The 16,391-nt window shown below is 51.8% G+C and overlaps 1 protein-coding gene across 2 annotated transcripts in view; it reads right to left on the reverse strand.

The window, feature by feature from the left end:
- Positions 1 to 16,391, reverse strand: part of MFSD11 (major facilitator superfamily domain containing 11) — a 1,014,059-nt gene that overhangs the window by 723,368 nt on the left and 274,300 nt on the right. The gene's annotated exons all lie outside the window — the stretch shown is intronic.

A 16,391-nucleotide genomic window follows, 5' to 3' on the forward strand; every position in this document is an offset into this window, starting at 1 on the left:
GGAGAACTGTGACTGAAATCTTCAGAGTGGTGGTTTTGAAGCGGCAGTTGCAGCGGCCAATGGCAAAGAGGCTGCTGCTGGAGCGGACTTGGCACCTCTACCTCGTCCACTAGGAGGGAACTTTCGATGGCCCCTTCTGGCCATTCCTCTGGCCCTTCCAAATGAGGAGTAGTAGCGAAAAGATCTACCCATCCACGGTTGTCCACCAGAACGAAGAACAAGTTACTTTCTTACCTGGTAACGTTCTTTCGATGGGATGGTCCGACGACGTATTCCATATCTATGACATGTAATCACCACAGCTGTGCTGCTTCGGAAACTTTTTCGGCGTCTGCGTCCTGCGTCGATGACGTCGATGCGCCGTCGTCGAGGACCTCCTCCGACGTCCGACGTCATCCGATGTGATAAGTAGGACGCACGACGCCCATAGCCTCAGTTGTAGTTTTTTCCCCCAGAACGTGTGACATAAGTCAACTGCCAGTCAGACACAAAGCCTTGCGGAACGTAAGCTGCAATCGCAAAAGAAATTCTGCAGCGGGGAAGGCCGGGCGGGAGCGATATGGAATACGTCGTCGGACCATCCCATCGAAAGAACGTTACCAGGTAAGAAAGTAACTTGTTCTTCGAGGGGATTGGGTCCTCCGACGTATTCCATATCTATGACAGACTCCCAAAGCAGTACCAAAGCAAGGAGGAGGGAAAGAATTTAGAATCAAAATGTAGAATAGCCAATCAAATAGCAGAGCAAAGGACCGCCTTGCCAAAGGCCAGATCCTGTGCTCGGATGGAATCAAGGGAATAGTGACGTACAAATGTATGCACTGAAGCCCAGGTGGCTGCATCACAGATGTTGCGAATAGGAACACCCCTCTGCAGGGCAGTAGACGCAGCCATACCCCTGGTAGAATGGGCCCGCAAGCCAGCCGGTGGGTCCTTACCCGCCAAACGGTAGCACTCCGAGATGGCCAAAATAATCCAGCGAGACAAAGTCTGTTTCGTCACAGCTAGCCCCAAACGCTTTCCAGCGTAACCAATAAAGAGTTGATCATCCACTCTGACCCGGGACATGCGTGAAACATAAAAGCTTAAAGCTCTCTTAGGATCAAGCCTATGGAGCCTCTCCTCTTCCTTACCAGGATGCGGAGGAGGATAGAATGCCGGAAGCACAACCTTCTGGGCCAAATGAAATTCCGTCACTACCTTCGGAAGAAAAGAAGGACGAACTCTAAGGACAACCCTGTCCTTGTGAAATACAGTGAAGGGAGGCTTAACTGAAAGTGCCTGTAACTCACTCACTCTGCGAGCGGAAGTAACCGCAACTAAAAACACAGTTTTCAGAGTTAACAGCCTCAAAGGGCAAGAATGTAAAGGCTCAAACGGAGCACCCATAAGAAACTTAAGAACCAGGTTTAAATCCCAACCGGGCACCAGGAAAGGTGACGGAGGGAACACATTAGTGAGCCCTTTCAGGAACTGTGAAATCAAAGGGATTTTAAAGTAAGAACACTCTTCAGACGAGCGCTTAAAGATGGACAGCGCCGCCAGGTAACCCTTAACGGTACCCACTTGCAAGCCCCTGTGGGCCAAAGAAAGTAAAAAGGACAGAACCATGGGGATGTCACATGCAAAAGGATCCACATTCTGAACTCTGCACCAGTCGCAGAACTTACGGCAACGGTACAGAGACTTTGTTGCCGGCCTTCGGGCCGAAAGCAACACCTCCATCACGTCCTCAGGGAGGTCCCAATCCTAATACCTCAACCTTTCAGAAGCCAAGCGTGAAGGTTGAGGGATCTGACCTCTGGATGGAGAACCTGACCCCCCTCCCGTGAGAGCAGATCGTCTCGGTAGGGAAGACGACGTGGAGGGCAGATGGATAAGTCGAGAAGGTCCGGGTACCACGTCCTCCGAGCCCACGCCGGGGCAATGAGGATCATCCGGGAACCGAACTTCCGTAACCTCCGCAGCACTTGCGGGATGACGGGGACTGGAGGAAACGCGTACAGCAGCGGGAATGACCACTCCACCACGAACGCGTCTCCTAAGGCTCCTTCTGGAGGAAATTCCCGCGAGCAAAACCTTTCGCACTTCCGGTTGACACTGGAGGCGAAGAGATCCACTTGAGGGGTCCCCCAAAGGGCGAAGATCTCCAGGAGAATCTCCTGAGCCAACTCCCACTCGTGAGAGATCGCGCTCTGCCTGCTCAGAGCGTCCGCCGTCACGTTTTCGGCTCCGGCCAGATGAACTGCCGAGATCGAAACTTCCTGCTGGATGGCCCAGAACTCGAGCTGCATCGCCTCTCTGCACAGAGGAAGTGACCCTACCCCCCCTTTTTGTTGAGGTAGTGCATGGCCACTGTGTTGTCCGTCAGGATCAGGACATTCTTTCCTCGCACAGTCGGCAGAAAAGCCTTCAGGGCTAGCCTGACGGCCCTCAGCTCCAACAGATTGATATGGAGTCTGGACTCCGACGGAGACCAACGACCGCTGACTGTCAGCCCGTTGGCATGAGCTCCCCATCCCGTGAGGGATGCATCCGTCACGATCGTCACCTCCGGCCACGGAAGCCAAAATGGAGCCCCCTTCATCAAGTTGCCTTCGACGGCCCACCACAGAAGGTCCCGGGCGACCGAGGACGGCACCTGAATCGAGTCCGACATCCTGCCGGAGGACTGCGACCATTGCGTCTTGAGTGCCCACTGCAAAGATCTCATCCGCAGGCGAGCCTCTGGCACCAGAAGAATGCAGGATGCCATGAGGCCGAGCAACCTCAAGAACTCGAACGCTGGGAGCGTCTGGGCATGCTGAAACTTGTGCACCATCTGCTGAATGTGAAGAGCCCTCACCTGGGGAGGAAAACACTGCCCCAGGGAAGTGTCGAGCACTGCTCCGATGTACTGGAGCCGCTGTGTTGGCGTCAAATGGGACTTCTTTAAATTGAGGGAGAAGCCCAGCCTGTGAAGGGAGCGACAGGTGATCGATAGATGATCCAGGACTTGCTCGGGAGAGCTCCCCCTGATCAACCAATCGTCCAGGTAGGGGTAGACGTGAATCCCCCCTTGCCTGAGATGCGCTGCCACCACCACCATGAGCTTGGTGAAAACCCTCGGGGCGGAGGTCAATCCGAACGGCAGGACCCGAAACTGAAAGTGCGAGTCGCCAACCGCGAACCTCAGGTACTTCTTGTGCTTGGGATGGATCGGCACATGGAAGTAAGCATCCTTGAGGTCGAGTGACACCAACCAGTCCTGAAGCTGAAGGGCCTGGAGGACTTGAGAGAGAGTAACCATCTTGAACTTGTCCTTCCTGAGGAGTCTGTTCAAACCGCGCAAGTCCATGATGGGTCTCAATCCCCCGTCTTTCTTCGAAACCAAAAAATAAGGGGAATACCATCCCTTGTTCCTCTCCGCTACAGGCACCAGTTCTATGGCGCCTTACCCCAGCAGGGCTTGAATTTCCTGCGCAAGGAGCGAATCCGGACTCTGCAAAGAGAGGTTCCCCGGTGGAGTGTCGCGAGGCCTGTGCCGAAAAGGAAGACAGTAGCCGTGGGTTATGATCTCCAGAACCCACACATCTGAAGTAATGGCTTGCCACTCTACAAGATGCTGCGCCAGCCTTCCCCCAACCGGCGAACCATGGGACATGGCCTCACGACTGAGTGGGAGCGGCTGCGGCGTTACCTGAGGGCAAAGAGGCAACTGCCCGAGCGGCCTTGGCACCACGGGTACCCTGTCGTCCACCTCTGGTACCCCTGCGTTGGCCTCTTTGACTGCCAGCTCCTCTCGCTTTACTGAAGGATGAGTAATAGCGAAAGGAACCACCCCTCCAATGCTGTCCCCTAGGACGAAAAGGCGGAGGTTGGCGAACCGCAGCACCCAACGACTTCGCTGCAGCTTTTGAGGTCTGCAACCTCTCAAGGCTCTCGTCAGCCTTGCTGCCAAAAAGGTGTTCACCATCAAAGGGCATGTTGAGGAGCCGGGACTGCACATCAGGAGCAAACCCCGACTTCCGCAACCACGCAAACCTGCGTATCACGGTGCTCGCCGCCATGGACCTACTGACGCATTCAGCCAAGTCCAGACCCGACTGAACGGACTCGCACATGGCATCCTTACCATCCTGGACCATAGCAAGGAAACCATCCCGTTCATCCCCTTCGGGAATATGTTCAGCCGCTAACGCAACACAGTTCCACAGAGTGTGCGTGAAACGTGACAAGGCACAAATGGAGTTGGCCGCCTGAAGCGCCATACCACCAGAAGAAAACACTTTCTTCGCCCAGCCATCAAAACGTTTGTCGTCCCTATCAGGAGGGATGGTAGGGTACGACGCCTGCTTTGCCGGGGCCGTGGCCGCCTGCACCACCAAACTTTCCGGAGTGGGGTGCCTGGTCAAGTAGCAGGGGTCGCTACTGGCTGGACGGTATTTACGCGACAAGGATCTGCCCACCGCCGGGAGACTCTCCGGAGCAGTCCAAGCCGCCGCCACCCTTCTCTGTAAAGCCATATGGAACGGCAGTACCGGGTCAGTTGGGGGACCAACATCAAGGATGTCCGTCAGATCATCCTGCACAAACTCCCCTGGGGGAGCAGACCATCCCAGATACTCAGACACCCTAGCCATAAGGCGCCGGTACGAGGAATCGGCATGGGAGCCAGGCTCAGGCCTACAAAATTCCACCTCCGGAGAGGTGTCCAGTCCACTGGCATCATGCAGTGACTGCCTCAAATCGTCAAACTGACTATGGCCCGAGACAAATTCATCTGGCACCTGACTAGGAACCAGGCCATCAGAATCCTCATCCGCCTCCGAAATATATTCCAGGTGGCGAAAAGGCACCCGAGAGTGCTTGCTCTTAACCAGAGCCTTCCTAGGGGGTACACCCGTGACACGGGGCACCTCCGACACGAAAGGCGTCGATGGCGTCGAGCGAATCGGCGCCGACGCCGAGAAAACCGGCAACGGTGCCGAGAGGATCGGCGTCGACATCAGATGCAGCGCCTCCAGTATCGGCGGCGTCGACACAGCCCTCGAAGCCGGAGCTCCGAGCGCGTCGACGACCTGATCGTCGACGGCTTCGACGACGTCCTCGAAGCCGGAGCCTCGAGAAAGCCTGTCGACGCCCTCGACGCCTCAGACGTCGATGTCTTCCTCGAAGACTTCACAGGAGCACACGGTCTCGAACGCGTCGAGGACCGGGACCTGGAACGGGTACGGCGAGAACGAGCCTCCTTGTCCGAACGGGACCGCTCCCGTGACTCGTGCCGACCACTCTTGCGAGCGGCGTCTCTCGACCTCACACGGCCGACCCCACTCGGGGGCGCGGACGGCTGAGTACCCTGCGACTCAAGAATCGCCAACATTTTCTTCCCGAAGGAAGCCCATTCCTCCGGCGTCGCACGGCTGGTGGGATAACCGACGTGCCGTGCAGAATCCTCGGAAGAGGACCTGGAAGGCGACCGGTGACGGCGCTTCCGAGAATGCCTCGAAGAGGCTGAGGAGTGGCGAGACCCACTCCTAGAAGAAGACCGACGAGACTTCCGACGATGACGCGGAGAGTCACCCCTCGAATCATCCGTCGAAAGCCCCGCCGACTTCGACTTCCGGGGCTTGGACACCCGACCTACCGACAACTTCTTCTTACGTTCGCGTAAGGCTTTGGACGTGAGCGACTGGCAGTCGATACAGTCATCCGTGTCGTGGGCCTCCCCGAGGCACCAGAGGCAGGCGTCGTGTGAGTCAGTCACCGACATCTTGGACCCACACTCCCCGCACTTCTTAAAGCCCGGACGCGGGGTTGAAGACGAAGTGGAAGACATCGCCGAAGGAAATTCACAAACGAACAGGTTCGAAGAACCAGAAAGAACAGAACTCCAAAGAGTCGAGGCTTAGAACCGAGAAACACGAAGCAACACGTTCGCGGAAAAAACGGAACTGAGGCTATGGGCGTCGTGCGTCCTACTTATCACATCGGATGACGTCGGACGTCGGAGGAGGTCCTCGACGACGGCGCATCGACGTCATCGACGCAGGACGCAGAAAAAGTTTCCGAAGCAGCACAGCTGTGTTGATTACATGTCATAGATATGGAATTCGTCGGAGGACCCAATCCCCTCGAAAAGGCACTTGTCAGCCTTGCTGCCAAAAAGGTGAGTCCCCGTCAAATGGCATGTTAAGGCGAGCTTGCACATCAGGTGCAAAACCTGACTTCCGCAACCATGCAAACCTGCGTATATCGGTGCTCGTAGCCATGGATCTGCTGATACTATCCGCAGAATCCAATCCAGACTGGAGGGACTCACACATGGCTTCCTTGCCGTCCTGAAAGGGGCCCCTAGGGGTCCCTCACGTCTATGGAAACAAGGCAAGTCACCACACACGATAGATACGCTAGACACGAGCTTGTATTCCCAAAGCTAGGGTTTATTGCAAAGCAAATAGTCTCAGTTGGCCAACTCGGTCTCTCCCGCGACGTGTATCTCTAGACCTCGAGGGATGCAAGAGAGTGAATTACGTACATCAGTTACATATATAAAAAATGCATATCATACAATCAGCTATGACATGTTTAACACCCCCCTTTATTGGGTTTCTTTGAACTTGGTGTGATGATGGACACTTTCGACAATTATGACACCTTCAAATATCTATTGTAGTAACAATATGCAATTTTGCAAGTGCGGTGGCATCGTTTAGTTGTTGAACAGAACACAGTGCTTCTGTTCTTGGAAGCGAGCTACATACGGGGGAAGAGTCACATTCCAGACCTTGCCATCTATGAGGTGCTATTCGTGTCCTGGGAGCCGACACGCTCTACAGGGCTCGGTAAAGGGGGGGGCGTAAGAAGAGCATAATTCAAGCCTTTAGCTGCTTTATTCTAACATAATCTACCATATACCGAGACTGGCTGGCAGCTGTGAAATGATTAAATGCCCTGCGGCTCTGCTTCAAGGCTACATTAGGGAGGGAGCCGGGCATTCCTTCCCGGCGCTGCCTACGTTGTGTTTCAAGACTCTTATTAGCCTCGCAGCCCTGCGGCCTTGTCCTTCCACGTTCAGACAACAATATTAACAGTCGAGCAGTGTAAGCAGAAAATGTGCTGCGAAGCAATTTGAACAGAAAGCAATGAGCAATTGTTAGAAAACAAAATGGCGATCCTTGTTATATCAAAATGGCCGTTCATTGGTAAACTGTATTTTAATCGTATCGTGCATGAGACTGTTGGCCCACGGCCACCAAAATACATTTGCCGTCAATCATGAGAGGTATCCATTTTTCTAGACTGACAGTCCCCTTCTGGAATGTGCTCCGCTGCCATGGAGATGCACTCCCTGACAATTTTTCAAGCGCACAGGTGGAGTTGGCTGATTTCAACGCCATACTCCCCTGCCGAAAATACCTTTCGCACCCATCCATCTACGAGCTTATCGTCCACATCAGGAGGGATGGTAGGGTACACGGCCTGCTTCGAGGTAGCCGTAGCTGCCTTGACCACCAGACTACTGGAGGGGCAGTATTTTCGTGCAAGAGACTTGTCAACCGCCAGATTAGTCACCATGGTCTCCCAATTTCTGGCCATGCTTTTCTGAAGAGCCACATGTTAAGTTAACGGGATCCGTAGGCAGAACCCTGTCCAAAATATCTATAAGATCATCCTGATCATAAGGTGCTGGAGGTCTTGAACAGCACAAGTATTCCACCACCTTAGACATAAGGTGTCTATCTGAAGAGTCGGCATGCTCCCCAGGTTCTGGCTTGCCAAACTCCAAATCCGGAGTGGTATCAATACCACCTGCATTATGCAAAGTGTCACACAGGTCCTGCATCCTGCTGTCCTCTGAAATGAAGCACTCTGGCACATTTGAAGTCCCACACTGGAGCCCAAAGCAGGGAATCCTCCCGTTCTGAATGTTCCTCTTCAGAAATTGAAGTGAGGTTCCTAAAAAAAAAATCCTTTTTAGGAAGGGGCGGCAAACGTTTTTTCTGGCATGGAGCCTAGAGGCTTAGAAAGCTTTGAAGGAGTCGACTTAGATTTAGCCAGAACCTTCCTTGGTGGGTCAACAGGACCTGGGGACTGAGCCGGTAAACTAGGCCCCACCAGCGTCGACAACGGCGCTGAAGACCCCAATGGGCACTAACAACGGCATTGATGGCTCCGAAGATCTCGGCGACGACGCATACCTTGCCCTCTCTCTCTCGAGTGATCCTTCGACACCTTGCCTCGAGGGCTCTCGATGTGGATCACGCAGTGAACTCAGGCTCGAGGGCGCGCAAGTATCAGGCAGAGACCGCTTCCACAGAAGGCGCGGACGGAGCCTTGCCCCGTTTCTCAAAAATCTTAAGCATCTCCAACCGGAAAGCTTCCCACTCTGCCGGTGTCGATGGTTTGGACGGGCATGTCACCCTCTCGGGGGTACTTCCTGACGAAGACTACGAGGAAGGCGACCGGCAGTGCCTCCGCTTCGAACGCTTTGACGAAGAGGAAGAGTGGCGGGAACCACTACAGGAATGTGAGCGCTTGGCTTTCTTCCGACTAGAAGAGTCGCCCCTCGGCCCGTCAGTCGAAAGCGCAGCCGGTCAGGATTTACAGGGCTTGGACACCTTGCCTACTTTTAACTTCACCTGTCGTTCCTGCTAGGCTTTCCCTGTCATGGACTGACATTTTGAGCAGGTATCCGTCTCGTGGCCCTTGCCCAGGCACCACAGACCGACCCCGACCCAATGCGGATCCGTAATCAACATCTTGGAGCCGCACTCCTTACATTTCTTAAACCCTGAACGAGGAGTCATTGGGGTAGTAGACAAAGATATCGTAGAAAAGACAGATAACAGTAGTAGTACTTCAGAAGTACGAGGCGCACAGAGTTTCACAAATCTAACACGTTTGCTGAAAAACGGAACTGAGGCCAACAGGCGCTCTGCGTGCTACTTATAACATCGGATGACGTCACCTTAGACGGAGGCCTTCCAGGGACAGCGACTCGACTCCTTCAACGGAGGGCGCCCTCTGCCGGAAAAATGTCTGAAGCTGGACATTACATGTCAAATATGAGGAATATACTGGAGGACACAACATTCGAAACAGGCGCTAGAGACCACATCCAGAGAGTAGGGGGTTACACAATCATGTTAATGCATGCATTAAAGGCTACATAGTAGATGTGAACGCCATCTTAGTTAGTGGCTGCCATTTTGCAACGCAGGCCTAAGCACAGCAAAAAGCACTAAATGGGTTAGCAACTGTTCACCTGCCTGAACAAGGACATCACCCCCACTCTGGGTTAAGTCTCAGAGATTCATAAACCCTTCATTGTCTTGGGCGTTACAGGCCATCGTGCTCTGGGAAGAATGTGCTCTGCAAGGTCATGAGAAGGAAGCAGAGCGCCCATGGGCAGTTACCACCCCACGGAACAGATCGCAAGGCCCTCCTGCCCACCAAAAAAAACCCTCACGAGAAAGATAGCCTTACAATGGTTTTATCTGAAGACCCCCACATACCACAGTACCATCCATACCCAGACCATCGGGCATAAAACTGTTACACCCCTTGATCAATCACCAAGCACAGAAATCAAGGCCATCTTGCCTTCACAATTGGAACATGTAATTTGTGCAGCGAGGTGCAGGGTGGTTTCAAATTATAGCCTTAAACAAAGGTGGAAGACCTTAGAAGTTGCCGATTTGTCTGGGAGTGAGTGAAGTATGAGTTAGCATGACCTCGGCTCTCCCTCCAAGCCCATCTCTGCGCCTGCCATGTGCTCTTTTACAATGATAAGACATACAATCATCAGAAATAAGATTACAGTGAGTAATGGATCTTAGATTCACATGCTGTGCATATAGTCCGACATCTAGTGGTAATCACAAAGTATTGCATCTTTTTTTAGAAGAACAAAAGGGACGTTGACATGGGCGTGACTAACACTAGCCCCAACGTGACATGTATTGTACCCAAAACCCCTCACGCATCAAGGTGCCACCGGTTGTTTTTTCTGCCGTGAGGGAGCCTTCTAGTTCACATGAGCGAGTACAGAACAGAGGAAGTGTAAGAAGTCCATGTTCTTTCTACTCCAAGAGGGGAGGAAGGCTGGGCGCATGTGAATCTAATCAGATACAAATCATCAGAAATACGATTACAGTGAGTAATGTATATCTTCTGATGCTTGTGGATCTGCTAAGAATCACATGCTGTGCATAGACTAGCGAGCAGTAACCAGAGATGGTGGTGGGATGTGTGAAGGAACAGTAGTAGTGTCTGAGCACCACTTGTCCCACCTGAGAATCAGACCTAGAGTGTGTATCTAGGCAGCAGTGTTGTGTAAAAGTGTCTACAGAACTCCAGGTTGCTGCCTTGCAAATGTAACCTAGAGGAACATTTGCAATGAATGCTATGGTAGCCCCTGTGCCCAGAGTCGAGTTGCTCCAGGCGTGAAGGGTAGATCTCTCTTGGCAAGAGAGATACACAGTATGATGCAGTTTATGATCCACTTGGAAATAGCTGACTTCAAGACAGGGTCCCCTTTTCAACCAGCTGCCACTATTATGAAGAACTGGCTTGTTTTTCTTAGTGGCTTTGTCTTTTCCAGATAGTAAATTACCGCTCTCCTCACATTTAGTGTGTGGAGGCTCATTTCTGCCACGTTAGTGGGGTTTTGGAAAAAGGTGGGCAGTTATGGACTGGTATAGATGTAACTTTGAGATAAATATGGCCGCAAAGTGTGGGTGTGCGCACAAAATCACTTTGTCTTTGTGAATCGTGAAGAAAGGGTCCTGAACTGAAAGGGTCTGCAGTTCACTAACTCTCCTTATAAAGGTGATGGCCACTGGGTTGGCAGTCTTGTAGGCAAGTGCTTTAAGGCTAGCCTTGTGCAATGGTTCAAAGGGGGGTCCCATTAGTCTGGTAAGGATCACTTTCAGGTCCCATCCGGGAGCTGTGTTGGAGATAGGGGGATAAAGTCTTTAATCACAGGAATCTTCCACCACGAAACCTTGCTCTGGGACGTGGTTTACGCCGAAAGAGCCGCTAAGTGCACCTTTAGAGAATTGAAAACCAGTCCTGAATCTAGAGGTTGAGTTAGGTAAAGGACAATGTCTTTAGCAGAGCAATCAATGATTGATGCTCTTTGTATTTCACCAAGTAAAGCGCTTCCACTTACTGGAGTAGCAATTTATTTATTTAAATTTGCATAGCGCACATGCAGCCCTCGGGCATTGTGGCGCTGTTACTTGTAGGGATCTTAGTTACAGGGAGGGGTACCAGTGATACATGACAACAATGCTGTTTTGGTTACATCGCATGAATGAATACTTTCTTAGTTACAGGACAGGAATACTTTCCATTTACGTTATGATAATGGTTAGTTTGTTACATTTACAAGAATACTTTTATAATTGCACGGCAGGCATACTTTCATAGTTACATCATAGGGCAGCTTACTTAGCTACATTATGGTAGCAGATTTTAGCTATATCACAGGAATCATGGTTACGTTACAAGAACATTGGTGGTTTGCAAGGGGGCGGCCTTACCGGAGGAACATGTACATGATGGAGAAAGAGGGAGAGAGGGTGGCTACATCCCCTCAGGCGGCTGCAGAGTTAAATCCCGTAGTGGGAGAGTTAGACATTAGTAAAACAAGAGGTAGTATAGTGAGGAATAGCAATGTCTCGTGATAGGTTTCCGTGCCTCCCCGAGTATGTCCATGCATCTCTGGGGGAGTTGAAGGTGCCCAAACTATGACTACAGGAGCCAGGCTGCTAAAATGAGTGTTTGGGGGCACGGGTGTAGTGTTAGTCCCTGATCTTGTGACAGCATGTTGTAAGGGCATGGCAGTTTCCTGGGGGGTGAGACTGACATTGTCATGAGATTGAAGATGCAAGGCTGGCGAGCCCACATAGGGGCCACCAGGATCATTGTGACTGGTTCCTGGTGCATCTTGTGCACTATACTGGTTAAGAAGTGGAATCGGGGGGCTGGAGGGAGCGTAGGCAAATCTCCCAGACCAGGTTATCAGGAGACCGTTCCCCTCAGAGCAGTTCTGTGGGTATCTGGAGGCATAGCTTGGGCATTGGGTGTTTTCCAGAGTGGCGCACAAGTTGATACCTGGAAAGCCCCATTCTGCAAAGACGTTGAGTAAAATATCCTCTTGTAGCCGCCACTTGTACTCAACGGGTAGGGGGAAATCTGTGTTGAATACGTCTGTCAGAAGATTTAGTTCCCCTGGAACGAGTTGAGCGGAGGAACATATTGCGTTTGAGTGCACACTTCAAGATGTTCTGAGACAGTCTGGATAGCCCTAAAGAGCGAGTGCCCTCTTGGTTGTTCAAGTAGTACATCGCTGTGGTACTGTCCGTGAGGACTAGAATGGTCTTCCCTTGGAGGTGTATCTGGAAAGCCTTCAGGCCCTTCAACAATGCTAGCAGTTCCAACAGGTTGATGCGATTGGACACTACTGCTGGAGACGACACACCATGTGCTCTCTGTTGAAGAGGTGTGCCCGCAACCCTGACAGATTTGTCTCTGGTGAGAGTGGCCTCTACTGCAGGGGTGGTGAAGGTTTTTCCCTGCAGAAGGTTATCCCTTGACCACCACTGCAGAGACTGAACTAGGATCGTCAAGACAACCACTAGATCGTCCCACTGGCCTGACCCCATTGGCTTGAGAGCCACTCTTGCAAGGAGCGCCGACGAGTGCGAGGACCTAGGAAGATGCAGGAAGCCATCCTCCCCAGCAGCCGCATGGCCTTGCGTACAGTCACCTGGTGAGTGATCTGGAACAGCATGTTTTGGACCCTCTCATTGGAGGGGAAAACGAGCCTGTGTGTTCGAATTAGAACCCCCAGAAACTGTTCGACTTGGCTGGGGGTTAGACTGGATTTATTTTCGTTGATAGAGAATCCTCGGTTGAAGAGGAGATCTACAGTCTTCTGGGTATTTGTCCATAGAGCCTGTCATCGAGGTAGGGCTTGAGTGGGACAGACTGCCTAAGCAGGTGAACCGCCGGTACCTTTGTGAACACCCTTGGAGCTGTGGAAATGCCAAAGGGAAGATCCTTGAACTGATAGTGGATGTCCTCTATCATGAACCTGAGGTACTTTGTGTGTGCTGATAACATTGAAATATGAAAGTATGCATCTTTCATGTCCAACGTGGCCATGTAATCCCCCTGCTGCGGCAGTGGGATTACCTCCTAAGAGTTGTCACCCTGAACTTTTGAGGTTTGACATACTTTGCAGGTCTAGAACAAGGCACGTGCTGTGATCCTTTTTGGGTGCACGGAAGTACACTAAATAAATACCCTAGTTTACCTGGAGAAGGGAGATTACTTCAATTGCGCCCTTTTCCAGCAGGACCTGAAATTCTTCCAGCAGGATGCGCAGGTGCTTTGGTTCTTGGTGGGTGGTAGCGAGGTGGTCGGAGGAACTCGATACAGTACCCGTGGGTGACTGTCTTTACTATGCACTGATCTGATGTGATCCCCTCACAGGCGTGGATAAATGGTAACAGGCAACCCTCGACCGGGTAAGCATGGGAGGGGATCCGTACAGGCAAGTCACTTGGGAGGTGGAGGACGGGGAGCCTCTGGAGGCAGAGTTTGTCCCTCTGCCCTTGACCCTACGAGAGCTCCTTTACTGATACTGAATATTGCCAGAGGAGCCCTGTCCGGAGGCCCATGGGGCACCTCCCTACCCCGAGCCATACAGACATTGGGGCGAGCGGGAGAAAGATTGGCCATGAAAGGACCAGCGGTCGTTAGGGCCACCACACTGGTGAAAAGGCTTAGCCAAAATCTGGCTAAGTGACTTTAATGTCTCATGCTCCTTTTTTGCCACTTCCAGAGTGTCATCGCAGGCTTGTTAATTAATGAGGCTTGTGTTTTGGGTTTGAACCCATAGTTTAACCATGCAGGTCGCTTGAGTAGGGTTCCCTGGGCAAGAGTGCGCTCTGCGGTTTCAGCTGAGTGTTCTTCAGGATATTCTGAGTAACTTGTCTGCCTTTAGCCACGACCGCCAGCAGGCGTGATCGGGTAGTTCTATCAAACTTCCTGAAGGCCATCCTGTACTAGGGCACACTAAATATTACTGTAGCTCGCAAGGAGCGTGGTGTTAGCAATCCTCATGGAGTAAGCTGCAGAGGCGGTGACGCGCTTATTAAGGGCGTAACTTTTTTTTTACAATCCTTGTCTGGAGGGGATTCTGCAGAGGACAGCGATACCCCTGCCCGCTTGTGAGTGGTTAAGACCAAGGAGTCCAATGTGGCATGGCCCCTAATGTAGAGGGAATCAGAGGGGGCCGGGAGAAATATTTCCACACTCGGTTTAACTACTCGTGTAAGGGAATGGGACAATAAGGAAGGAGTCAGATGTCTTTTAATGGAATTTAATAATGGAATGGCTTGGCTAACCATAGCTTTTTCCTTGAGGATGTCCTCCACAAAGTCTGAGTCAGGGGCGGCTTCATGCATAGCAATCTTAACATGGTCAGCTGCTCTTTTTAAGAGGGAGTTAAACAGCATTTGGTCGTCAACTGGCCACAAATCTCTCTGCAGAGGAGTAGTCGGGGGATCCAGACAGATGACGTCTGGGTCAGTGTTATGTGGCAGTGTGTGCCACGAGCCCTGGTTATCCGCCTGATCCCAGTCTGGGTCTTGATAGAAGGGTCTTGGTCATAAAGGCCAAAACCTCTGCGAAACATCCTGACCCGAGTCCTCGGGTCATCCCCAAAGAACGTGGTGTTCTTGTGGTTCCTCCAAAGAGGTAAAGTGGCCAGCGAGGGAGGGAAGTTTCCGAGATTTAAAGGGGATGTGGCAGGAGTACACTTCCCTATGTCTCTTCAAGGTACTGTCATAATGGTCTGAAAAGTTGACGAACTCTGCCATCTTAGCCATGCACTCTTCAAACCTCTACCTGGTCCATTCTGAGGAAGCTGAAGTGTCATGGGGTGGAAAGGGCTGCCTAGAAGGCAATGAAACCTTATGTAAGGCCTTAGAAAGCGGCTGGGGGGGCCTCAGAATAGTCCCCTCGGGAAAAAAAGGAACTCCCTGGAGTCAACAGCTGCCGAAACGGTACCCGAAAGCTTCTTGAAGAGCTTCAGAAGCACTATCGACGGCATAGAGGGTTTCACAATCGAGTCTTTCCGCATTCAAGCGCCTTTGCAAGGCAGGTCAACAGTAGTGAGAGTTTTAAGGGAACCGGTCGTTCCAGAGGAAGCTTTATGCCAATTCACATGCCGCAAATGCATGGAAGGCGCTGCACAGCGAGTTTCGGAAGGCACTGCTTAAGCTTTCGGCAGGCCTACGGGCAATAAGGTGTTCTTCAGCAAACCCGCCGACGAGGCCTTATGGGTTGTGTGCTTAGGTACATGTGGGTGCCCTTGTCACTGGGGTGTGACTTCATCATAGTGGGGCGGGGCACATTGGAGCGCGTAGGCTCTGCGGAAAAGTCGATGGCTTTCGAATCGGAGCCATGGCTGCCGACAGATTCCTCGTCCGAAGCGACGGCAGGGGAAAGGTTTTTGGCCTGCATAGCGTAGGGCGGCCAGCGCTTAGTCCACCTGTCTTTCAGCGTCTTAGGCCGAAAGAGTTTACAGGCCTTACGCAAGCACTCATCGTAGTCACGAGGAAGACAGCCGTTGCATTGGCGATGGGCGTCTTTCCAGGGAAATTTGCTGTTACAAGACCAGCAGAACTTAAAAGGAGTCCTCCCCATAGCAGATGTTAGCAGCAGCCAGACCAGGAGGAAAAGGAGAGAGGTGAAAAATACATTCTCAGAGAGAAGAAAACAGGGCCCAATCTTCCTACTGTAAAGGCCAGGCCTGAGGGCCAAAGCCACGCGGCCAACAATCGCCAAGCAGTTGTAGATGCAGGCGTCGGCGAGCAGGAAACCCACGATACAGCAGTTGAGATGATGGTCGAAGTTGACTAAACAACCGTAGGCCATGGGAATAGATGGGCAATATAAACTCTTACAAGCTCTACATAAGTGACTAACTAGGTTGGGGGGGGGGGGACAATCTGTGGGACCTCGACAAGCGAGGGATTTTGGGTACACTACAGGTCATGTTAGGGATAGTGTTACAGTCACACGCATGTCGACATCCCTTTTGATCTTTCGAAAAAAAGATGCAATACTCTGGGATAACCACTAGATGTCGGACTAAATGCACAGCATGTGATTCTAAGCAGTTCCACAAGCATCAGAAAATAACATTGAATTAGCTACTTGGAAAAACAATGGTAGGCCAATCTCACAGTGGATGGCGAGCCTAGCAGCACCCACGTGAACGAATGAAGATGGGCAAATGGCCTGGAATCCCCTATGGAGCAGGGCCTACATGTATAGGGCTCCGGCCAATTTGTATTGTAGAATTGTACTACATGTAATAACGTCATTAG

This window comes from Ambystoma mexicanum, chromosome 3q, assembly GCF_040938575.1.
Source record: "Ambystoma mexicanum isolate Mex_15411 chromosome 3q, UKY_AmexF1_1, whole genome shotgun sequence".
In the NCBI taxonomy this organism is placed as follows: Eukaryota; Metazoa; Chordata; class Amphibia; order Caudata; family Ambystomatidae; genus Ambystoma; species Ambystoma mexicanum.